Raw genomic sequence first — 26,176 nt, 5'->3', positions numbered from 1 at the left:
GGTCCAGGATTTTGACCCAGCAACAGTGAAGGAATAGCCATATAGTTCCAAGTCAGGATGGTGTGTGTCTTGGAGGGCAACTTACAGGTGGTGATGTTCCCAAACATCTGCTGTCCTTGTCCTTCTAGATGGTAGTGATCACGGGTTTGGAAGGTGCTGTTGAAGGATCCTTGGTGCAGTGAATCTTGTAGATGGGACACACTGCTGCCACTGTATGTCAATGGTGGTGGGAGCGAATGTTGAACGTGGTGGGTGGGGTGCCAATCAAGCAGGCTGGTTTGTCTTGGATGGTGTCAAGCTTCTTGAGTGTTGTTGGAGCTGCACTCAAACAAGCAAGTGTATTTTATTATATTACACTTTTGACTAGTGCCTTGTAGATGGTGGACAGGCTTTGGGGAGCCAGGGGTTGAGTTACTCATTGCAGGATTCCCAGTCGATAGTCTGCTTTTGTAACTATGTGGAGGGTATTTACATGCGGGTCTAGTTCAGTTTCTGGTCAATGGTCCTTCCCAGGATGTTGATAGTGGGGATTTAATGATATTAATATCACTGAATGTCAAATGGAGATGGTTAGATTTTCCCTTGTTGGAGATAGTCATTGCCTATCACTCGTGTAGTGTGAATATTACTTGCTACTTGCCAAAACTGAATGCTGTCCTGTCCTGGCAGCATATGGACATGGACTGCTTCAATATCTGAGGAGTTGAGAATGGAACTGTGTCATCATCAGCGAACATCCCCATTTCTGACCTTATATTGGAGGAAAGGTCATTGATGAAGCAGCTGAAGATGACGGTTGAGCTTAGGACACTAACCTGAGGAATTCCTGGAACTGAGATGGTTGACCTCCAAAAACTACAAACATCTCCCTTTGCACAAGGTATGACTCTAACCAGTGAAGAGTTTTCCCCCTGATTCCCTGATAAAAGTGCAGGTACAGAATTGCCAAGTTTACAGCTGGGACAATAGGTTCATCTCCAGGATTCCACAGAAGATACATGGCAGCCAGCAGAGGTGACAAGGATTTGTTCCGAACCAAAGTCCTATGAAGTAATTCCATGCAAATGCACAATGGTGAGGAGTAACCAAGGAAAAATCCATCCCAGCTCCTCAACCACCATGAAATCTTATGGCATCTGAAGTCATAGAAACATAGAAACCAGGAGCAGGAGTAGGCCGTTCGGCCCTTCGAGCCTGCACTGCCATTCATTATGATCATGGCTGGCCATCCAGCTCAATAGCCTGCTCCCACTTTCTCCCCATATCCTTTGATCCCTTTCGCCCAAGAGCTATATCTAATTCCTTCTTGAAAGCATACAATGTTTTGGTCTCAACTACTTTCTGTGGTAACAAATTCCACAGGCTCACCACCCTCTGGGTGAAGAAATTTCTCCTCATCTCAGTCCTAAATGGTCTACCCCATATCCTCAGACTGTGACCCCTGGTTCTGGACTCCCCCACCATCGGGAACATCCTTTTTGCATCTACCCTGTCTAGCCCTGTTAGAATTTTATAGGTTTTTATGAGATTCCCCCTCATTCTTCTGAACTCTAGCGAATATAATCCTAATCGACTCAATCTCTCCTCATATGTCAATGTTGAAGACTTCTAGGGAACTCCCTCCTGACTGTATATCACTGTGCCAACACCTCTGGTGGATCTGCCTCAGAATTACTTCATAGGACTTAGGGATGGCAATGGAGGAGTCTGGGACTTTGACTGTAAGGTACGATTAGGTGAATACAACTATGTCAGACTCTTGCTTGACTGTTCGACAGTTCTGATAATTTTAGCACAATTCCCCAGATATTAGTGAGAAGGACTCTGCAGGGTTGACAGAGCTGGGTTTGCCTTTTTCATTTCTGTGCCTAGGTTGATGGCAGGTTGTCTGTTCAGTTTTATTCTTATTTGACTTTTCTGTGGTTGTTTGATATAACAGAGTGGATTGCCTTTACATTTCAGTGGGCCGTTAAAATCCAACCGCATTGTCGTGGGTCTGGAGTCACATATAGGCCAAACCAGGTAAGGACGGCAGACTTCCTTTCCTAAAGGGCATTAGTGAACGAGATGGGTTTTTATGACAACCCAATAGTCTTGTGTTCAAGGCAACCTTTTTATTCCAGATTTAATTAATTAATTGAATTTAAGTTCCCCTAGCTGTTATGATGGCATTGGAACTAATATCTCTGGAGCATTAGCCCAGGCCTCTGAATTACTAGTCCAGTAATATTACCACAATGCTACCATTCCCTGCTACAAAACTTTGATCAAATCACTCTTTAATCTTGCAATTTCCAGAGAATACAATTCTAGTTTATGTAATTTCTCCTTGTAATTTGGCTCTTGGAGTCCAGCTATGATTCTGCTAAATCTGCACTGCAGTCCCTCCAAGGCCAATATATTCTTTCTCAGATGTGGTGCCCAGAACTGCTCACAGTAATTCCAGGTGTGGTTTAACAGGGCTTTGTATAACTTCTACCCCCTTGTATTCTAGTAAATAGCCATAGTCTAGAAAGCACCTTTGTCACCTCTGTCCATTGGAGAGAGACAATTGGTTATATATAGCATGAGGAGGACCACTACACAACTGTGGGACAAGGCAAGGAAGTTGACCTCCATGACCTACCACAGGGATTGTACCCCTACCATTGGCATCATTACCAAGTCATCTAGCCAACTGAACTAACCAACCCCTTGTATATTAGTCCTCTAGATATAAAGATCAGGGAATTCCGTTAGCCTTTTTGACTATTTTCTATCCTGATTATCACATTTTAATGATCTGTGCATCCAAAGATAGGAAAAAGAACTCTCGGTTCCCCAACAAATCCACTCTGAGCTCCCAGCTAGGCAAAACCATTGGCTACCCAGTTATTTTTATAAAGTCTTGCAATGGTCATCTGAGAGAATTGAGGGCACAAGGAAAAGGAAGATAATTGGCATGTACTTCATAAATAACCAAAGGAAAAATCTGCCAAAATATGAATAATTTAAGACAAAGAAGTATCTTTCAGACTATTTTATTAAATATCTTTGAACTGAACAAGTAAAGTCTTTGGAGGGATTCCTTTAAAAAGATAAAGGGGCTGAAATACATCCAATCCAGCTGTTTGTGAAACAAGGTCAGAATGCATTGGCAGCACCGCTAAAAGGAAAGGAAGTTGCAGGGTATGTAGGATACTCGCTCTCTTTCTTCTCAATGTGGGCTCTTGGAACAGGAAGTAGTGAGATGTCTGATTCTTAATTTGTATTAACAAATACCCAAATAGAGCCCAGTATATGCAGGCTCCATTAGATTGACATCACTAACCTTATGGCTATGAATACATTGAGGTTGATGTGCTGGTTTTACTCTACTATTCTCATCAGTCTAGGGTCAGAATATACGAGATTGTCACAGAACAACACCATGGACTGTACTTATAAGGGTAAGTACTGGGTCCAATCACCCAGCCTCCTTCAACAATGCCTCCCAAACCCATGACCAGTACCATTCAGATGGACAAGGGCAGCAGACACATGGGAACACCACCACCTTCAAGTTCCCCTCCAAAACACACAACATCCTGACTTGGAAATATATCACTGTTCCTTCAATGTCACTGGGTCAAAATCCTGGAACTCCCTCCCTAACAGCACTTTGAGTGTACCTGCACCACATGGACTGCAATGGCTCAAGGAGGCAGTTCACCACCACCTTCTCAAGGACAATTAGAGAGGGGCAATAAATGTTGGCCTAGCCAGCAATGTTTGCATCCCATGAATGAATTAAGAAAAATGCATCAGTAGACTTTGTTGATAGATTAGCTTGTTCAGTAATTAAATTGGTTTGTTTAGTGGGCAAATCAGCTATTATTATTCAGTCCAAATGTCAATTCATGTTTTTTTTTAAGTTTCTTACACTCTGGACGTTCCCTGTTCCTCTGCAGATTCTTTGTAGTCTTTAATGCCTTTTCCCTTCTGATCTTTATGGCAAAAGACCTTCATTCTACAGCGCAGTCCTTTCAGCAATAGGTATTCCTTTCTTCTAATCGCCCTTGCTGTGAGGTGAAGGCTGCCTGGTACATCAGTCTGCCAGAAGTATATTTTCATGTAACAAACCAACTTGCACTCAATATAGCACAGTTACAGTGTCCACGCCAGATTTCAGATCCTGTCAATTTTCAGGCTGTGCGGTTCAGCTCAGACGGTTCGGGTTTGGTCAGGTCAAGGGTCACTTGGATCACTCCAAACTCAGGAAAAGACAGTCACACAAAACCGATAACTAGTCGGTGCACCATCGCACCCATGCTGCACCTAGCTGAACAAGCTGATAAGTTATTTTACTCATCTAATAATAATTAAAATTCATGCATGACAGCTTTAAAAGAAATGTCTGGTTTTTGGACCTAGCCAGTTTTCGGATAGCTGATTTTGAGGTACTGTACCTGTATCATTCTGTCGAATGCCAGCTAGATGATTCTGTTATTTATTCTATACCAGAAACCAGGCAGGCTATAGGACAGATTGGCTATCACTGTGAGCCAATGTCCCCTTCTGGCAAAGACCAATTCCATTAGCGAAAACAAGATTTAATTGGACCATTTGTAGCTACAGTCGGGATTGTGTAGATCTTTGAGTGATTAGAAAGGTTAGAGCATGAGTTGGTTGGAAACATTAAGGCTGGAATCAGCTCTGATCTAAGTTTCTGAGGTCAGTTTTGTGTGAAGAGGCTGCATGGAACAGGTCAGCTGGTCCCTTTATGTGTGCAGAGGGAGCTCATCAATGAACCAGCCACTCAGACATCATTGTCATGCCAGCTTCAGATAACACAGGGCCTTCCTGTCATGCTCTCTGTTTGCTGCTCTCTGCTTCTTGTCCTTTTCTCACCAGCTCATAATGTGAGCAACAACAGTATCTCAGTATTGGTGTTCACCTGGGGGCCATTTCCAGGCCAGCTATCTTCAGCATGACTGCAAATGCACCAAGATTAATACTGTATCCCACTGTCATCTTGGAACATTACAAGGGTCTCAGCCACACTTAACTCTCACTCAAGTGCAATAATGCAGGAGTGTCACACTGTCATCGGTGCTGTCTTTCGAAAGAAATGTTAAAATGCCCTGTCTGCCCTCTGAGTTGGATGTGTAAGACCATATGGCACTATTTCAAAGAAGAGCAGAAAATATCCCTGGTGTCCTGGTCAACACTTACATCTCAGCCAACATCACTGAAACCTTGTCATTATCATTTTGTGGAATCTTCCTGTGTGCAAAATTGACTGCTGCGTCTCCTACATTACAATAATGATTGCATTTGAAAATCATTTCATTGACTGTAAAGCACTTTGGGATGTCCTGAGGTTATGATAGATGCTACATAAGTACAAGCCTTTTTTTATATTTTTCTCAATCTATTTGACTACATTTGTTTCTCCTTCCTCTGATTTAATAATCTGATACTTCATTGTTTTGATCTCACTCACTCCTTCATACTAAGTACTACAATATGACAACACTTCCTAACTGCTGTCACCCACTACAGAGAACAGCCACTTGCTCTTATATATTCCTTCATCATTACTGGATCAGACTTATGGAATTCCTGATCTATGTAGGGACCACAACTTGTAAAGGAGTGTGCCCAACACCATCTTCTCAGGCCAATTAAGGATGGGCAATACATGCTGGCCTTGGTAGTGTTACCCACACTCAGAGAACAAATAAAACAAGTTTACTATTCAATTTTTGACATATCCCCAATTGTCCAAGAATGGGTCTCAAGGTACACAGCAATGTGAATGAATCTTAACTAACCTCTGAAGTGCCTTAGCAAAGAATTTCCAGGCAATTCGGGACAAGTATTCTTGGCTGGCATTTTTTAAAAGAATGAAGCAGTTTTCTCTCTGTGCCAGTATTAACATCTAAGACTTCCAAAACCTGATAATGTTTGGATTAGGCACAGAGTGTGCACCTGCATTCTGTCCTAATGTGAACTCCCGGTTCAAAGCTGCTTTCCCACTCTGCTGTTGTGATATTGTTAATGGCAGAATTTCCTGAGCCCACTGTCTGAGTGAGGCTGAGCAGTGAATACTGAGTTGTAGCATATGATGCGCTGTAGACTCGTGGCTACTGGAAATCCTGCCAACTTTCCTGGAATGTTGTGGCTTTGTCAGCTTGTGGAGAGACATTTCTCTTAACTCCCTCTCTAAAGGGTTTCAGCTTTGTTTCTAGATGTGAAGAGAATGATCTTGATGATGTTTCTCAAGGTCTGTCAGACAATATACTCAAGTGGAAATAGAAGATTAAGTCAATTTTGTTCATTTACATTTGAGGGGGAATTTAATTTTTTCCTTTTAATGTCTTTTATCATACTAGATGAATCTGTTTTATTTATGAAAAGCTCAGGAGAACCTGGGTGGAATAAGATAAAAATTGAAATGCAAAAGCTGAGGTAAAGTAATGCTGAATATTTCAGCACTGACCTGCTTTTAGGGAGCAATGTTGCTGCCTGATTAAAAATTAAATTGTCATCTCAGGAGTACTGTTTTATCAAAGATTGTGTTGCCATGGTGATAAGCAGGCTGATCAGAGCTTGCGAATGGCCCAGGAATTGTACCCAGTGACTGGCTGGGCCATAGCTCAGGGAGGTGCCAGTTTGGTATGCCAGTTGGAGCAGATGGCTGGGATTTGCATCTTTACCCCCTCGATGAGGAAGAAGGCTGCCATGTTTGTTTCGGGTCCTATAAATGACCCATGAGGCCTATTGGGAAATGCGTGCGTGGCCATCAGGGAAGTACAGGCTGGGTCACTCCCTATGATGCCTGCCATGATAGAATCGCCTGTCATCATGGTCTCTACCTTCTCAAGTGAAGAACATCTACATGGATAATGTATGAAAGGGCATCAGGCATTGATGATGCTGTACTCCTGAAGGAGGTGGGGGAATCAGAGAAAATAACCAGAAAGAATAAAGGAGGCTGGCTGACACCATTTAAATGTTCAAAGGATTCAATTGAATAGATGCTGAAACCTATTTTCCTCTGGTGGGGGAATCCCAAACAAGGGATAAAATTAGAACTAGACTTTTTGGAGTGAAATCAAGAAGCACTTTTTCACACAAAAGGTGGAAATCTAGAACACTTGTCTTCAAAGGGCTGAGGGTACTGGAGGTCAAATGAAGGTGGAGCAATGGCAAGAAACTGGAGTTGAGGTAAAGATTTGCCATGGTCTAATTGACTCATAGGGCAGGCTGGATGACCTCCTCCTGACCTGAGGGGTGAGTTTACTGTGGGAGGTGCTGGTCCCACCAGTAGGCCCAGATGTGGGCAGCATTGCCACTTGGGGTGGGTACGGCCAGCCCAATGCAATCACTTGGCAACAGGCCAATTATTGAGCAGGAAGTGCGAAACCTGTCCAATCAAGTGGCAGGGGTGGGCAGTCAGGCGAAAATCCTGGCTGATGATGGCTCAGAGCTCACGCCATTTTTAAATGGCAGCCAGACTTGCCTGCAGTGTTACCATGAACCCTGATTTTTTTCTCTGATGGTAGCTGAGGAGCTCAGAATACAAGTCTGCAGTTTTTTCTCATTCATTCACGTGATGTGGACTTCGCTGGCTGGGCCAGCATCATAGATCATCCCTAGTTGCCCTTGAGAAGTGGTGGTGAGCTGCCTACTTGAACAGCTGCAGTCCATGTGGTGTAGGTACACCCACAGTGCTGTTAGGGAGGGAGTTCCAGGGTTTTGACCCAGTGACAGTGAAGGAACGGCGATATATTTCCAAGTCAGGATGGTGAGTGACTTGGACGGAAACTTCCAGGTGGTGGTGTTCGCAGCCAGAAATAGTTGAGAAGAAGATCTGGACCCATCACCAGCAAAGCAGCATCCTGCATCTCTAGTGTCTGCAGCCTTCAGTGAAGAGAGTGAGCCAAGAGGCTGATATCGCAGGCCAGACAAATCATGGTCCCAGAGCTCAACGATGCCTCCTCCAGGCAAACCATGGCCTCAGAGTTGAGCAATGCCTCCTCCAGGCAAACCATGGCCCCAGAGTTGAGCAATGCCTCCTCCAGGTGGCACAGAAATGGCAGGAGGCCTTGTTCATGAAATAATGAAGAGATCTGACTGTTGACTGCCTGACTGTTATATTCTACTAAGGGGTCACTTTGCTCATGAACCAGTTTCACGCTTATCCCTCGGCGGGTGAGTTGATTACAATATACTCCAGATGCAGAGACCAATATGAAATGAAGTACGTACTATTTATTTACACAAACAACAGAGCATATGATGATGTGTGCTTCTCCAACCAGACCCTACTCTAGACTAACATTAATGTGGTAGCCTGTGCTACACAGCTATTGGGTCTTAACAGTCATGTGGTCAATCTACTCACATTCTCTTAAAGGTGTATTACACCTCGGATTACCACATTGACCAAGGAAGCCTGGATGGGGGTGACATTGGACCTTAGCAGCCTTGGGCTCCAACACAGCTGGTCCTGACTCCTCCGCATCGCCAGGGTGTGCCGGAGTGAATGATGAGTATGCTGCAGCACCCACATGAGCAACACCGAACAGGTCTCAACAAGGGAGAGGGATCAACCAGGGTGCCGGGTTTGGGGGGGTTTGGGGGGGGGCGGGGGTGGGGTTGGTGTGGTGGTGTGGTGGGGGGAGAAGGCAAACTAATGGCATGTATCAGCATGAGGAATGGGTGCAGGCCTTTGCCCCTCTACAAACATCCTCCAAACGCCATGAGAGTGGACATGTGGGTGAGACATCCAGGAGCCCAGATCTTGGGCCTGAGGGATGGCAGCCAAGGAGAGGATCAGTTGTCTGGAGACTCACCTTCCCCTTCCCACAGGTGAGAAAGGCCCACGATACCAGGGGAAGGTGGAAGCTAGGTAGAGGTGTGCCAAACCTGACAACACTGACTGCTGATGAGGAGGAGGTTCTCAACCTTGTCAGAGGGCAGGGTGGCTGAGGCCTCGCTGAAAGAGTGAATGGAGTGATGGGTGATGAGAGTGAGGAGGCCTCAAACTTGGAGTCCACCTCTACAGGAAGGAAGCACGTAGCAGGAATGGATGGAAGACGAGAATAGGAAGGCCTTTGTCCTACTTGGTTGTGTTCTCCCATGGAAGTTTCCACACTTTGGAGGGATAGATTTCTGCTTCCACAGGGACCCTACATTCCATGTCTGAGGAAGATTGCAGCTAAGCCTCATAGGATGCAGTGACTCACCTTTTCCCACCCCCTCCAGGGTGGGTATGCATTCACTATTCAATTTGGGGTCACTTGCTGGTGAGCATCTCACTAGATGTAAGGAGCAGCTGACAGAGGCTGTGACAACTGAGACCCTCTGGTGTTGGCCGCATTGAATCTGCTGGAGTTGCAGTGCAGAACAGGGGAACATCTGGCAGAGTTGCCAGAGGCCAAGTAGAGCCATGTGTGGATGATGGAGGAGTGCAGCCAAGGATTGAGGCCTGCTATGTCTCAGATGTGTTCTCACATCCCACATGGAGAGATTGGCAACTTTTGTGGAGACCCAGGTCCAACAGACCACTCAGTGGCTGCCGGGTATGTGTGCAGACCTGCATACCATCACTTTGGTCATGAACTCTAGGCAGCAACTGCCAGTGGAGTGAGGGTCGAAGCATCTGGATTCCCCTTGGGGTGCACCTCCATCTTCAGTAGACAGGGAGGTGCCAGTGCATACTGAGGTGCAGGAGAAGCTACAGCCTGTCACATCTGAAAATGCCTCTCAAGGTACAACCAGGGTGGACAGCCACTCCTGAGTTCCTCTGTCAGTGAAATGACTCCCTCCAGTGGAATGGGCCACAGAGGAGGTTTCTACAATTGTGCAAAAGTCCTTCAGTAGGCCAGAGTCCATCTGGCTTTGGGCACACAGAGGATAGCCATCAAGTTCATCTCAGAGCAGAGTATCATGTCCAGAAACCTGCTTCCTGCTCAGCTACAGATGCCAGGGTCACACCTCCTTGGAGCACCTAAAAATTCATTAGAATGAGCACCAAGATGAACCAGGGTGGCACGAGTGCTTATGATGTTCATTAATGGTTGGTGTTTCATTAAATTGTGTTGTACATTTATCCTTACATTCTTTATCCTTTATTCTGACAACCTTTTGACCCTCACCTACCTCTTTGTAGGGATGAAATCAGTGCATTCCTATCTCTATGTAAGGCGCAAACAAAAACAGAAAATGCCGGAGAAACTCAGCAGGCCTAGCAGCGTCTGTGGAGAGAGAAACAAAGTTAACGTTTTGAGTCTGTATGACCCTATATACAGCACAAAAACAGGCCGTTTGACCCAAACAGTTTACGCCTATGTTTATGTTCCACTTGAGTCCCCTCCTTTCTTTCCTCCTTTAAATTTGTCAGCGTAATCATCAGCTCCCTTCTCCCTCATATGCTTATTTAGCAACCCCCTCCCCTTTAATCCATCCACACTACCCACTTCAACCACTCCCTGTGGTAGTCAGCTCCACATCCTCAACACTCTCTGGGTAAAGCCGCTTCCTCTGAATTCTCTGTTTGATCCCTTGGTGATCATTTCATATTGACAGCCTTTAGCTTTACTTTTCCCCACAAGTGATGGAAGGTCATTGATCCAAAACATTAACTCTGTTTCTCCCTCCACAGACATTACCAGAATTTCCAGCATTTTCTGATTTTATTTCAAATTTCTAGCTTTTTTTGAACTTTCTTGATCAATATGACTCCAGTCTAACAAGGAAGTAAGCAATGTCAGATCTGGTTCTGGGAAATGAAATAAGGCAAGTGGAATATGTTACTCTAGCTACCAATCACTATAACATAGCTCAGATTATGGTAATTTTGGAAAGAGGCCAGGAAATATTGAATGAAAAGCCTTTCACGGAGAAGGGATAAGTTCAGTGATTTAAGATGGGATCTGGCACAGATTGATTGGAAAAGGTGTTTGCAGGGTAAAGTAGTAACGGAACAATGGAAGGGATAAGTTCAGGTACAAATGAGGCATATTTCTATCAAAGGGAAAAGGGAGAGAATCCAAAGCTAATATGCCCTTGATCACAAGGAAAATAAAAATTAGAATAAAACAGAAAAAGAAGGTTTATGACAAGTTTATGACAGGTTTATGACAAGAGCAAGATCCAGTCAATAACCAGGAAGATTATATAAATGTTCAGAAGGAATTGAAGAGTTAATGTGGAGGCGAAGAGCGGTTACAAGAAAAGGTTAGCAGGAAATATTAAATTGAGCCCTAAAATACTTTATAAACATATAGGGGTGAAGTTTTCCTATGGCGGGTGGGCTGGGTGGGAGCAGGTGGGGGTGGGTGCGGAGCTGATCATTGCCCGCGATCGGCTGCGCGCCGCCATTTTACATGAGTGGGCCTTAATTGGCCCGCCCAGTATGATGCGTGGCAGGTAGCACTCAGCACTCCCTGTGCGGGCAGGGGGAGGAGGGAGAGCTGGGGCCTGCGCTCTTTTGTGTCTGCATGCGAAAGAGCGCAGCAATCTCCCTGAGGCAGATCCCTGCTCTGTGCTTCAGGGAAATTGAATGGATTAAACAGATTTTCAATAAATAAAGTAAAAGCATATTTAAACAATGTTCCCTCATGTGACAGTGTCACATGAGCTGGGACATGTTTTTGAAGTTAGGAAAATATATTTATTTGTTTTATTGAAGATTCAGGAAACCTCATCCAGCCCGTGGATGAGGTTTCTTGAAAAACGTGAAGGCCGCTTGGGCTCTTCGCCTGCCGCATTCTAAACTCATTTAATTACTTTTTTAACGGCCTCAGTTGACAGTTCGGCTGCACACCCACCAAATGAAATATCGACATGATGCACGATGACGTCAGGACACACGCCTAACGTCATTGCGCATCATTTTACACATCGGCATGTTGGGCCCGCCCCTGCACACCGACAGCAATATTCTGTCCATAAAGTATAAATGGTTAGCAAGGAAAAGTTGGGCCTTTTAAGGATCCAAAGGAAATCAAGTGGAGGCAGGAGCATTTTTTCTTTAATTCATTCATGGGATGTGGATGGCGCTGGTTAGGCCATCATTTATTGCCCATTCCTAACTGCCCTTGAGAAGGTGGTGGTGAGCTGCCTTCTTGAACCGCTGCAATCCATGTGGTGTAGGTAATCCCACAGTGCTGTTAGGGAGGGAGTTCCAGGATTTTGACCCAATGACAGTGAAGGAACGGCGATATATTTCCAAGTCAGGATCATGAATGACTTAGAGGAGAATGTCCAGCTGGTGGTGTTTCCATGTATATGCTGCCCTTGTCCTTCTACATGGTAGTGGTCGTGGTTTTGGGAGGTGCTGTCTAAGAAACCTTGGTGAATTCCTGCAGTGCATCTTGTAGATAGTACACACTGCTGATACTGTGCGTTGGTGGTGGAGGGAGCAAATTTTTGTGGATGCGGTGCCAATCAAGTGAGCTGCTTTGTCCTGGATGGTGACCAGCTTCTTCAGTGTTGTGGGAGCTGCGCTCACCCTGGCAACTGGAGAGTATTCCATCACACTCCTGACTTGTGCCTTATAGATTGTGGACAGGCTTTAGGGAGTCAGGAGATAGTTATGCACCGCAGGATTCCAAGCCTCTGATCTGCTCTTGTAGTCACAGTAATTATATGGCTATTTCCATTCAGTTTCTGGTCAATGGTAGCCCCCAGGATGTTGATAGTGGGGGATTCAGTGATGGTAATGCCATTGAATGTCAAGGGGCAATGCTTGGATTCTCTTTTGTTGGTGATAGTCATTGCCTGACACTTGTGTGGCGTGAATGTTACTTGCCACTTGTCAGCACAAGCCTGGATATTGTCCAGGTCTTGCTGCATTTGGACACGGACTGCTTCAGTATCTGAGGAGTCACAAATGGTGCTGAACATTGTGCAATCATCAGTGAGCATCCCCACTTCTGACCTTATGATGGAGGGAAGACCATTAATGAAGCAGCTGAAGATGGTTGAGTCTAAGACTCTACCCTGAGGAACTCCTGCAGTGATTTCATGGAACTGAGGTAATTGGCCCCCAACAACCACAACCACCTTCCTTTATGCTAGGTATGACTCCAACCAGTGGAGAGTTTTCCGCCTGATTCCCATTGATCCCAGTTTTGCTAGGGCTCCTTGATGCCACACTCGGTCAAACGTGGCCTTGATGTCAAGGGCAACTCCCAAGTTGAAGTGAGTATTAAAAGTATTAAATGAATACTTTACAGCTGTCTTCACAGAGGAAGTGGATAAGCTGAAGGTTACATTAAAAAAGTAGAAGGAATTTATGGACATAAATCCATGTTTTGTCAATGGATTTAGATCAAGCGGACATACTAAAAAGGTGGTCATTACTGGAAGTTGATAAGTCATCAGATGGAAAGCATTCTCGGTTATTGAAAAAAAGCTAAAAAAGCTAAGGTAGTAAAAGCAGAGGATTTGGTCACAGTCTTTCAATGCCCACCTCAATACCCGCCCCACGCCCCCACCACCTCCCCACACCCCCACCCCCCCCCCCCCCCCCACCCCCCCCACCCCGCCCCCACCACCCCCCTCCCCAACCCCAATTTAATCAGCCCTTTATGGCACAGAAGGAACACATTCAGCCCATCAAGTCAATGCTGGCTCTTTGTAGAACAACCCAATCAGCCCCATTCCCCCACACCATCCCTACAGTCCAACAAGTTTATTTCCCTCAAGTGCCCATTCAAGTTTCTTTCGAAATCATTGATTGTTTCCGCTTCCACCTTCATCATAGACAGTAAGTTCCAAGTCGTTGCCGCTCACAGGGTAAAAAAGTTCCTCCTTATATCCCCTCCTGTATCTCTTGGCAAAACCTTAAATCTTGGTCCCTTAGTCCATGTATCATCAGCCAATAGGAACAGCTTTTCTTTGTCTACCTGATGCAAACCTCTCATCATCTTGTACACCTCTATCCAATCTCCCCTCAACCCCCTTTTCCCCAAGAAGAACAACCCCAGCTTCTCCAGCCTAACCTTGTAGCCAAAATCCCTCATCCTTGGAACCATTTGGTGAATTTCCTCTGCACTCTCTCAAGAACCTTTGCATCCTTCCTCAAGTGTGGTGTCCAGAATGGGACATGAAAAATGTAATTCAATTAGTTAAGCACAATCTGCTTTTTACAAATCCACACTGACTCTCCTAATTAACTCAAACCTCTGAATACATGTTGATTTTCTTTTCCCTAATTCTTGTTTCTAAAACGTTATCCACCACTGACGTTAAACTAGCTGTCCTGTAGTTACTAAGAATGTCTGTACACCCTTTCTTGATAAGAGTGTCACATTTGCCACTCTCCAAGACCCTGACACCTCCCTCGTATCAAGGGAAAATTGGAAAATTATGGCAAGCACTTCTGCTATCTCCGCTCCCACTAACCTTAACAACGTGGCATGTTATCCATCTGGACCAGGTAACTTATCCAGTCTAAACATAGACAGCCTTTCCAGTACATCCTGCCAATCAGTTTTCACCCTCTCCATTACCTTTACTGTCTCCACTTCTACTAATATTTTGTCAACATTCTCTTTCTTAGTTAACATCGATGCGAAGTACTCAATAAGAATTCTAGCCATGCCCTGCACTTCCAAACAGATATCACCTTCTGTGTCCTTAATAGACCACACCGTGTCTATTTCTATCCATTTACTAGTTACATGCTGGCAGACGATCTTTGGGTTCCCTTCAATGTTAAACTCATTCCATTCTCATATTCTGTCTTTGCCAGTTTAATTTCCGCTTCACTTCCCCTCTCATGTTGTCATATCTGGCCTGGGTCTCATTTAAAAAAATCATTTGACAAACATCATAATCTCCATGTCCCTTGTTATCCAAGGAGATCTGATTTTGGATCCCCTGTCTTTACCCTTGTTGGAATATAGCTAGCCTGCACCTGAAACACCTTCTCCATTGTTTTGTTAGAGCTTCTCTTATCAATCTCTGGTTTCATTCCACTCTGGCATGATCCCTTCCCATCCCATTGAAATTAGTCATCTTTCAAATTTGAAGTTCTACTTTACATTGTTCATTGCTCTTCTCCATTATTAACCTAAACATTTTTATACAATGATGTCTTTTATTCAAGTGTCTGCTCAAGGACACTTGGGGCAGAATTTTCCGCCTGACATGCAGGGGTTGGGCCCCGCACATCCGCGCGTGTCCCGACATCACCACGTGCCATCACGATATTTCGTTGGGCAGGCGCCCAATGAAGTTCAATGCGCACCTGCCATTAATTAACAAGCCGCTTACGGCCCTTTAGTGTTCAATCAATGCCGATTTTTCTGTAACCGTGCAATCTTCAGGTTGGTGCATGGGCTCAATGGGCAGGCGGGTAGGAGACATTTGTATAAACCTCATCCATGGGTGGGATAAGAGGGCTCAGTGGGGTCGTGACTCTGCTCTGTGAAGCATTTATTGTTGAAAGTTTTTCAAACTTGCCTGTGTGATCTGCAATACTTCAAAACGCATACCAGCTGCTTGGTCTGGACTCTTAACCTTGAGGTCAGCACTCTGCAGTGAGGAATCTTTTTTGGGCCTGCAGGTTTCAAGAAGCCTTTGCTTAGCATGGGAATGGGAGCTGAACCGTCCACTGGAGGCAGCTCCTTTGAGGAGGAAGGGAGGGGCCAGGAGTGCACAATCAGCCTCCAGGGGAGCCACCTTTAGGAGGTCAGGCACAGGCACAAGGGGTGCAGGGCATAGAGGTTGTCCAAGGTGCAAGGGGCGGCAGAAGACGCCACTATCCTGCTGCCAGGGTTTACAGGGAGCGAAGCAGTTACCTCGAAGCTGCGCCTGATCTGTCTCAGTTACAGATGTATGGTCCCTAATGTGTGGCCACTTCCCTCACTTACCCTACCCCGCACCTCAATTAGCTGTGCACAGGATGCAGCGCCGGGGCTGCACTTGCCGCCGCTACCACCACCCCCACCCCTCAGCAGTTGCCTCCAGGGGCAGGCATCAATTTCCGCCCCCCTGCCACTGGCACCCCTGAGGCCTGTAAACAGGGCGAGCTATGGAGAACGCTGCTGCTCACTCCCCTCAGTTCCCCCAAAGTGAAGGCCAACAAGTGCCCGTGGCCCGTGTGCTGTGAAACACATCAGCGTACTTTCCCGCCGATGTGGACGGACGAGCGGGGTTCCAAGAGCCTGGTGGGATGGCCTTTTAATTATATGCTAGTGTATTATAATTAGCCCCCTGCCGACCGAAGGTGGGAAACGCAGCCTGCCATCAGCGGGCTAAGCGGAAGGTCGCGATCTGCCTTCACACCGTCGTGAAGTGGGTCCCACCATATTTTCCATGCACACCACATATCACACCCGCTACCAGTGGGCTCAGAAAATTCCGCCCAGTGTGTATTTTATTATTATACTAGGCCTGGTTTAAGTACAACAAAGCAAATCTCTTTCTTTGTTAAACTCAAGAAAATCTGCCCTATTGTTTATTTTATGATTACAGCATGTAAACAGTTAAGTAATCACTGAATTGATAATTATAACTGTTTGAAACAAAAAAGAACTGTTGCGGTCAAATGAGGAGAGGGAGAAGAAGGGGGCCATTTGACACTTCCTAACCTGATTGGAACAGAAATTTTGGAGCTGTGTCCCTGACAAACTCAAAGCCAATGAGAATTGGGGAATGGAGAACCAGATTGATTCTTGGAACTAATTTAAAAATTTGAATGCAGGTTTTTTTGTGGTGTGCAGGTTACAATACCAAAACATGCTCACATTCGAAACCTGTAACTTTGCAGAATAGATGACAGTAAACTTGGGACAGTTTGCAAACGTAATCCATTGTTGAGGTAAGGAATTTAGTTAGGCATTTAGAGATAAAAATCCATAAAAAATATGAAATCCAAAATGCTAAAATTTGTGAGTGACCGTTTTGAAATTGAACTTGAAAATTGGGAGACAGGCGTAGAATCTGAAACAGACAGGCTCGCATTAATAAGAATGCAGCTGGAACAGCGCAGACTAGGGCGAGAATTCCAAAGAGTGAAAAAGATAGAGAGAGAAAGGGAGAGACAAGAGAGAAAGGAAAAAGCGAAAGAGGGAGAGAAGAGGAAAGAGAAGAGAGAGGGAGACAGAAATGGAGAGAGGAAAAGAAAAAAGGAGAGAAGGGAAAAAGAGGAAATAGAATTCCAAGAAAGGAGACAGGCTGAGCTTTCCAGACAGGAACAGCAAGAAAAGGACTAAATACAGTTAAAAGTGAATAAGGAAAGACTTGCTGTACCCAGTGAAGGTGCCGGAAGCGCCTCCTCACCACAGTGAAAGCGCCAGTAATGCCACCTCACCGCAGTTAAGGTGCCGGCAATGCCTCCTCACCACAGTGAAGGCGCTGGAAGTGCCTCCTCACCGCACTGAGCTTGAAGATTGTGCATTGAATATGCAGGGCTTGGCTATAATCACACTTCATTTACCTTCCCCATCCACAGCCTGCTGTATGTCAGCAACAAGTCTGCTTCTCTCATGTTCCTTTTGGACTGTAACTTAAAACCTGATGATCTCAATCCTGAACTTTATTTTTTTAATTTTTTAAAGAAAATCATGCTTTGCCTTCTGTTAATTCTAAGTTGTGCATGATCAAGAATGAACATCAAGCTGCCTGTTAGTAAAAAAGGACAGCTGATCATTTATGACATACCGTTGCTGTCACCAAACCGCAGTGAAGGCGCCGGCAGTGCCTCCTCACCGCAGTGAAGGTGCCGGCAGTGCCCCCTCACCGCACTGAAGGTGCTGGCAGTGCCACCTCACCACAGTGAAGGCTCTGCAGTGCCTCCTCACTGCACTGAAGGTGCCAGCAGTGCCTCGTCACCGCAGTGAAGGTGCCAGCAGTGCCTCCTCACCTCCAGGATGGCGCCAACAGTGCCCCCTCACCGCAGCGAAGCCGCGGGTAATGCCACCTCACCGCAGTGAATATGCCGCAGTGCCTCCTCACCCCACTGAAGGTGCCAGCAGTGCCTCCTCACCACAGTGAATGTACCAGCAGTGCCTCCTCACCACAGTGAAGGTACCAGCAGTGCCTCCTCACCGCAGTGAATGTGCCGGCAGTGCCTCCTCACTGCAGTGAAGGATCTGGCAATGCCTCCTCACCGCAGTGAAGGCACCGGTAATGTCGCCTCACCGCACTGAAGGTGCCAGCAGTGCCGTCTCACCTCAGTGAAGGTTCCGCAGTGCCTCCTGACCGTACTGAAGGTGCCAGCAGTGCCTCCCTCACCACAGTAAAGCTGCCAGCAGTGCTTCCTCACTGCAGTGAAGGCGCCAGTGATGTCACCTCTCCGCACTGAAGGTGCCGGCAGTGCCCCCTCACCACTGTGAAGCCACCGGTAATGCCACCTCACCGCAGTGAAGGATCTGGCAGTACCTCCTCACTGCACTGAAGATGCTGGCAGTGATTCCTCACCATAGTGAAGGTGCCGGCAGTGCCTCCTCACCACACTGAAGGTGCCAGAAGTGCCTCCTCACCGCAATGAAGGATCTGGCATTGCCGCCTCACCGCAGTGAAGGCTCCGCAGTACCTCCTCACCGCACTGAAAGTGCTGGCAGTGCCTCCTCACCGCGGTGAATGTGCCAGTAATGTCGCCTCACCACAGTGAAGGTGCTGGCAGCACCTCCTCACCACAGTGAAGGATCCAGCAGTGCCTCCTCATCACAGTGAAGGTGCTGGCAGTGCCTCCTCACTGCAGTGAGCCACCAGTAATGTTGCCTCACCGCAGTGAAGGTGCCGGCAGTGCCTCCTCACCGCAGTGAAGGCACCGGTAATGTCACCTCACCACACTGAAGGTGCCATAGTGCCTCCTCACCGCAGTGAAGGTGCCAGCAGTGCCCCTTCACCATTGTGACGGCTCCAATAATGTCGCCTCACCGCACTGAAGGTGCCGGCAGTGCCTCTTCACCGCAGTGAAGGTGCCGGCAGTGCCTCCTCTTCGCAGTGAAGGTGCCAGTGGTGCCTCCTCACCGCAGTGAAGGCGCCGGTAATGTCACCTCACCGCACTGAAGTTGCCGGCAGTGCCTCCTCACCGCAGGGAAGGTGCCGGTAATGTCACCTCACTGCACTGAAGTTGCTGGCAGTGCCTCCTCACCGCAGGGAAGGCATCGGCAGTGCCTCCTCACCGCAGCGAAGTTACTGACAGTGCCTCCTCACCACACTGAAGGCGCCAGCGGTGCCTCCTCACCGCAGTGAAGCTGTCGATAATGTCACCTCACCGCACTGAAGGTGCCGGCAGTGCTGCCTCACTGCAGTGAAGGTGCCAAAAGTGCCTCCATACCGCAGTGAAGGCGCCAGCAGTGCCAATTCAATAGCTCAGGAGCAAGTGCTGAGCTCTTAAAGTTCTCCCAGTTGATACCAAAGTTTGATGAGTTTTCAAAGCTTGCAAATTGCTTAAGTGGAGGATTGGAGCTGTTACTGTAAAGCAAATTAACAGGGAAAGCCCATGATGTGTATTCCCTCTTGTCCAATGAGAGTTTGTCAAATTGTGAGATGACCAGAAATGCGATCCTGGCTCCATGTGAGCTGGTAACAGAAGTGTACCATCCAATATCCTGAATGCTCTGAAAATGGCCCGGACAAACTTACATCACTCTTGAGGCGGTTAATTAACTTGCTTTCAACTGGTGGTGTGATCACTATAACTTTAAGATCATTCAACTGAGTAGGGGTCACATGATGCATTCAGCCAAAGTGTAGCTAGCGCGGAGGAATAAATTCTAGGGAGGGGTTTCCTATGAAGATGATGGCTGTATGAGGGGCTGCCAGGATACAAGCAGCCACGGAAGCTCTGGTGTAAATAAAGTTTGTTTTGTTTGGCTAAGAAGCCTCCCAGGGCATGTTTGTACAGATGGGAAGAGGTGCTTAAGATAAAGTCCACCTATGAAAGCCTCAGGGAGGTGATCCTTCTTGAGGAATTCAAAAACTCATTTCCTCTTTCCATAAAAACCCACATGGAGGAGCAAAGCGCTTCAAGGACAAGGCAGGCAGCAACTCTGGCTGATCATTATGAGCTTGTCCCCAAGTGAAACCCTTCCCTAGTCACCTCCCTAAAAATTGAATAAGATACAAGGTAGGAGGGTGATGAGACATTGAACAGCACTGGGTGAGAAGAGAAAGCTGGAATGCAGGGGCCTTTCTTAGTTCAAAAGGAAAGTGCTGAAAGTAGGAGTGAAGCCCAAAAGCCTGTGTGTTTCCATTGCTATAAGGCAGGTCACCTTCGAGCTGACTGCTGGAAGCTACAGGGAAAACCTGTAGGATTTGTGGGGTTATACTAGACAAGTGGATGAAAAGGGGCGTAGCAGAAAATGCTGTGGCCCTAACCACAAAGTAAAACTGAAAGCAGGAGAGTTTCACAAAATCCTTGAGTGATACCAGGATTTTGTGTCGAAAGGAGAGGTGACCCCATCCTCTCAGGTGAGCGAGTAAGCCCACAGTGATAGGATACAGGGGGCAGCCCATCCCTTCTGTTGGGGAAAGGCATGACCTTTCCATTAGAGAGCATATTGAATGCCGAAGTATTGGTGAAGGGTATCGAGGAAAGGTGTTGAAGTGTTTTGTCACTTCTTAAGCATTAAGAATACACAGACACACACACACACACACACACACACACACACACACACGTATCTCTTTCTGAGCCCCAACATCCTGTGAAAAAGACAGAAGATTCCTTTATTCCCTATTCCACACCAGAGGGTAATACATCCAGGGATGAACACACCTTTCACCAGGTTTTTAATATAACACTTCTTTTTAACTTAATGTCCTTTTACAAAAAAGCATAAACATCACATCTCCTTCCCCTTTAGCCAGGAACAAATTGGTCAGGTGGTTTGTAGATTCGCTTTGGTCTAGAGAGGAGTGTTGGCTTAGGTGTCTCAATTTGTTTGCTTAGAAATGGAAGGTTCTGCTGTTCCACTTGACTCTGTTCAGGTTCAACAGGGGCATCTACAGCTTCTACAGGTTTCTCAGTTGAACCAAGTCGGGTTTCACAAACTGGAGCAGATGTTTCCCAGAATTCTTCCACTGTGACTGGAAATCCCTGGAAATTTGGCTTCTCTGATCCGGTCAGTGTGTCTCTTCCAGATTCCACAGGAAAATTCAACACCATAGGTCAGTGGTCTTTGACGCTTGATGATTCTTCCCAAGAGCCACTTTGGTGTTCCACAGTAATTTTGGACTGAAACAGGCTGATCCAGATTAAACTCAGGAGCTGGTTTACTTGTGTCATGTGACCGTTTCTGATCAAGTTGCTTGAACCAATCTTTCCTTTCAAATCCAAACACAGTAAGTCCATTCTTGTCTGCATTCATCTTCCAAACATCAGCCCAGCAGGAGACACACCTGTTGTTGAATATGGAGTGTTATGATACATCATCAAGAAGTTATTCAGCTTCAATTTCCAATCTGTTTGCATCCTCCCCTTCAATATGGCCATTTTGAACGTCTGGACAGAGCATTCCGCTTTACCATTTGAGGATGGGTGGTAAGGCGAGATGAGAATCTGCTTGATCCCATTGTTTTTCAGGAACGTTTGAAATTCACATGATGTGAATTGTGTGCTTTTGTCAGACACAATCTGCTCCAGCAACCCAAAAGTGATGAATACATTCCAGAGAGCATCAATGGTCTGTGCTGAAGTAGTTGACATCATGGGAATAACATGGGGCCGCTTTGTGTGGGCATCCACCACAATCAGGAACTTAAGTCCGAGAAGTGGTCTGGCAAAATCCACATGAAGACTCTGCCCAGGGTAGTCAGGTCAAGTCCACGGATGGAATGGGGCAGGTGCAGGAGAAGACTTCACTTCTTGACATGGAAGGCAATCACTGACCATGCCTTCGATGTCTTTATCCAGGTGTGGCCACCATACATGCAGATGAGCTAATGCTTTCACTTTGGCGATTTCCATGTGACTGAGGTGAAGTTCCTCTAACACTCGTGTTTGGAATTTTGAAGGAATAACAACTCTGATTCCCCACAACAAACAACTGTCTTGCAGAGTCAGCTCAAATCTACACATGTCATAAGGTTTAAGCTCAACAGTTACTTCTTGAGGTACCCACTAACCCTTCTGTGTGTGTAGGTAAACTTGGAAGAGCACAGCATCCCTCTGCATTTCCTGATGAATTTGATTCGCTTTAACAGGTAACATGTCTATCTGGTTCACATTGAAAGCAGTGACTTCACTTTGGGTTGTAGAGATGTGGTGTAACGGAATTCTGGAAAGTGCATCCATGTTTCTATGATTCTCAGTAGAGTGAAATGTAATTTCATACTGGTAAGCGGATAAGATCACTGCCAACCTTTGTAGGCGTGCAACGGTTACTGTCGGGGTTTGTGACTTTGGGCTAAGCAACAAGGCCAAAGGCTTGTGGTCTGTAATTAATATGAATTTACACCCATACAAATATTGGTGGAATTTCCTGACTTCATATATTAATCCAAGAGCTTCCTTCTCAATTTGGCATAATTTTGTTCTGCCTTGGACAATGTGCATGAGGCGTTTGCAATGGGCCTTTCACTGCCACCAGGAAACGTGTGGGAGATGACAGCTCCAACACCATATCCAGATGCATCACAAGCCAGGCTGACAGGCAACTTTTCATTGAAATGTGCCAGGACTTTAGCAGAAGTGAGCTCATGCTTGAGTTCCTTGATGCTTTCCTGACAGGCTTGTGACCAATCCCATTTTGCATTCTTCTTCAGCAGACTATTCAATGGTGCAACCTCAGTAGCCAAGCTGGAAATGAACTTGCTGTAGTAAATCACAAGCCTCAAAAACAAATGAAGCTCCTTAACATTTTTTGGCTGTGGTACATTCACCCCTGCCTCCACCTTTCTGGTTGTGGTTGAGAGGCCAGTTTCATCGATTACATGTCCCAGGTACTCCACTGAGGGCTTCAGGAATGAGCGTTTGGATTTCTTACAGCGGATGCTGTATTTTTCCAACAAACTCAGGACCTGGCCTAGGTTCTCCAAATGAGTTGGGAAGTTTTTCCCAGTGATGAGCATGTCGTCTTGGAAGCTGATTACATGAGAGAGGCGCTGCAGTACTTGACCATTATCAAGAAGAGATATTAATGTTTATAATGTCCTTGGAAATTATTTTTAAACTGAATTTGGGTTTGGGTCTATGGCCAGAATTTTCCATTCGTCAGGTGGGCTTGGTGGGAGGGACAGGAGTGGTCGCTCACCGAGATCGGCTCTGCATCACAATTTCACACGGGCGGGCCAATTAAGGCCTGCCCTATGTGGATATGAGCAGTAGTGCGGCTGCTGTGTGGGCGGGGGGGAGGAGGGAGAGTCAGGTCCAGTGCACGGTTCACGTGCGCAAACAAGCACTTTAACTTCCCTGAGGCATGGAGCTGCCACAGGGAGATTGAAGCGCTTTTTAAAAAAATAGATAAGAACATTAAAAATTTAATGAAATATGTCCCCTTGTGTGACTGTCACATGAGATGGGACATGTTTTTATTTTCAAAATAAAGTTTTTACTTCATCAGTGTTAGCTTGAGGAAACCTCATCCTGCTCTTGGATGAGGTTTCCTAAAAATTGTAAAGGCCGCTTGGCCTTTTCACCTGCCCACCAACCGTTAAAACTCTGCCCTATGTGTATTTCTGTGTGTAGCTTAATTGGATTAAAGTCTGGGTGCTTTGATGTATAATAGTTTTGAGTTGTTAATTAGATAAACTTAATGAGTGAAAGGTAAAGAGTACGTTTACATTTGTTGAATAAACCATTCAAAAGAATGGGTGAAATCTTACACCTAGTTGGGAGATGCCAAGCAATGTGTTTATATTACTAATAAAATTGGTGGAATGAAAGAACTATTGTTAGGAGAAGTCAAATTAAAAAACCTGGTGATACAATGGAAAATGGACATTTATAGGAAAAGTTAGATATAAACCGAGAGGAATTTGTATGTGTAAGTCAGAGGCATGTGAGATCTATGCAGCCTGTAAGCCTTACAACTGTGTCTACAAAGGAACCCAATTGCAAGGAACCTCATTTCAAATTTGTAAGGTCAAATGTGCTTTGCCTGATGTCTGCTTTAAGTCTATGGGTAAAATTTTTAGCTCGGTGGGCAGGCGCATACCCGACCCGACCAAGTGTAAAATGACATGCGATGATGTCGGCCGATATGTCGGTCGGTGGGCATGCTGCCCACTTACAATTAAAAGGCATATTAAGGCCATTAAAAAGGTAATTAAAATCAATTTTTTGCTGCCCATCCAACCTTATGGCTGACCAGATGAGGCTTCCAAAAGCAAATACAAATAAAGTAAGAACTTTAATTTTTCATTAATAACATGTCCCTGCTCATGTGACAGAGTCTCGTGAGGGAACATGTTTTGTTACTTTTTTTTTCCATATCTCTTCATCTCCCTGAGGCAGCTCTGTGCCTCAGGGAGATTATGTACATAGGTACATAGTGCTGCCTTAGACCATAGAGGTACTTACTAGACTCCAGCATTTTTGAACCTTCCCTGTAGCTTCCTTGTGCACTAATACACATTGTGAGGACTGACTCAACCTTGCCTCTTCATGCATTGCCTCTAGTTTCAAGGCATGAACCCCACATTGCCGTCCTCCTTGGCAACCTCCCCTAAGGCTTGGTCAGCTTTTTGAGGGAGGTCCCTTCTTCCCATCAGCTGGCATAAGGACCTCATGCCTGGTGGACACAGCTTGGAGGAGGACACGGAATGATTCATCTTCAAAATGCAGGGCAGTTCTGGCCCTTCTTCCCTGCACCCCAAAATCCGCCCTGAAGCCATCTCAGCCATCTGTGGAGGAAAACATACTAAAACTGAGTGGCAATATTCAGATCTTATCACCATGTGCAGTTTCAGATTTAATACCATCTGTGTTCACTGGCAACAATCAACTCAAAACCTCTGCAAAATTTAACACACTTTACAGAATAATAACACTCACCTCAAACAATGCCTGATAGCCTTTCTGAAAAAATACATTTCCTTGCGGCATTTACCTTTACACTTTTGCATGGACACCTGAGACTGTCCTGTGCCAGGTGGCCCTTTAAGTGAGTGGCTATGACCTCCTTTCAGGTCATAGATAACAACTACAGCTGCTGGACAACCCACCATCCTGCTTAGACGAACGTGAATCCTCTTCAGCTCTGAAGATGAGTCATATTGGGCTCAAAACGTTAACTCTGTTTCTCTTTCCATAGATGCTGTGTTTTCTCAGCATACATTTTCTGTTTTTATTCCAGATTTCCAGCAACCGCACTGTTTTGCTTTTATTTTAGTGAATCCTCCAGCATTGAGGGCTTAAAACCCGCTCTGAAGCCATTGATTGGCTCATTGCTGTTTTATACGGCATGCAGCGATGGTGGGAATGGAGGTCGGAAATCCACCAATTCTCGGCGGGAATCCCACCCACCAAAGTATGACGTGTTAATCAGCCCCTTATTTCAGGGCCTTGGGCATTGTTCCTAGTTCACCTGTACCTGGATCAACCTGCTCCTTGGTAATGATCTAGCAGAGCGAAGGTGGTACCTTTCCCAGTGGCCTTAGAGGGGCCGATAAAGGTCCGGGAGACAGACCAAGACAGGAGAAGGCTCTTGGCATTTTCCCTGACCGTGTGGAGCCCCAGTCCATGACTAAACAAGGAGGAGGCTAAACTGGCACTACAGACAGATGACCCCAATGTCTGGTTATCTGAAACCTCCTTTGGCCATTTAGATAAGTCAAAGGAAATGTTAAGCTGATCTTCCTTGATTGAGGCTCGGCAAGCTGAGCCAGTGTTAAAAAGCTAGCACAGCCTGCCCAAACTGAAGCTGAAGCACAGGGAGCTCTGGGCTGCTACTGTTTAAATCATGAGGTGTTGATGAGGAAGTAGAGACCTCCTCACAGACCTGCAGACAAAGAGTGGACATTGGTCCACCAGGCAATGGTGCTGCTGAGGTACCTCAGGGACATATTATTGAGGATAGTCCAAGAAATTTCAGCAGCTGGGCATCCAAAACACTCAAGCCCACATAAGCCAGTAACTTTACTGACCTCACCTTCACAAGGACATGGTGGTATTCTGTAAAACTTGCCACATATGTTAGGTTGTGAGGAAGCCCCAACATACAATAGAACCTGTGCCCCTAATTCCCATAGCAGCTTTTGGGGAGCCCTTCAGCAGGATTGTGTGGGTCCTCTGCCGAAA

The sequence above is a fragment of the Carcharodon carcharias genome, chromosome 9 (genome assembly GCF_017639515.1).
Source record: "Carcharodon carcharias isolate sCarCar2 chromosome 9, sCarCar2.pri, whole genome shotgun sequence".
Classification (NCBI taxonomy): domain Eukaryota; kingdom Metazoa; phylum Chordata; class Chondrichthyes; order Lamniformes; family Lamnidae; genus Carcharodon; species Carcharodon carcharias.
The sequence above is the reverse complement of the archived record's forward strand: the minus strand, read 5'-3'. Positions refer to the sequence as shown.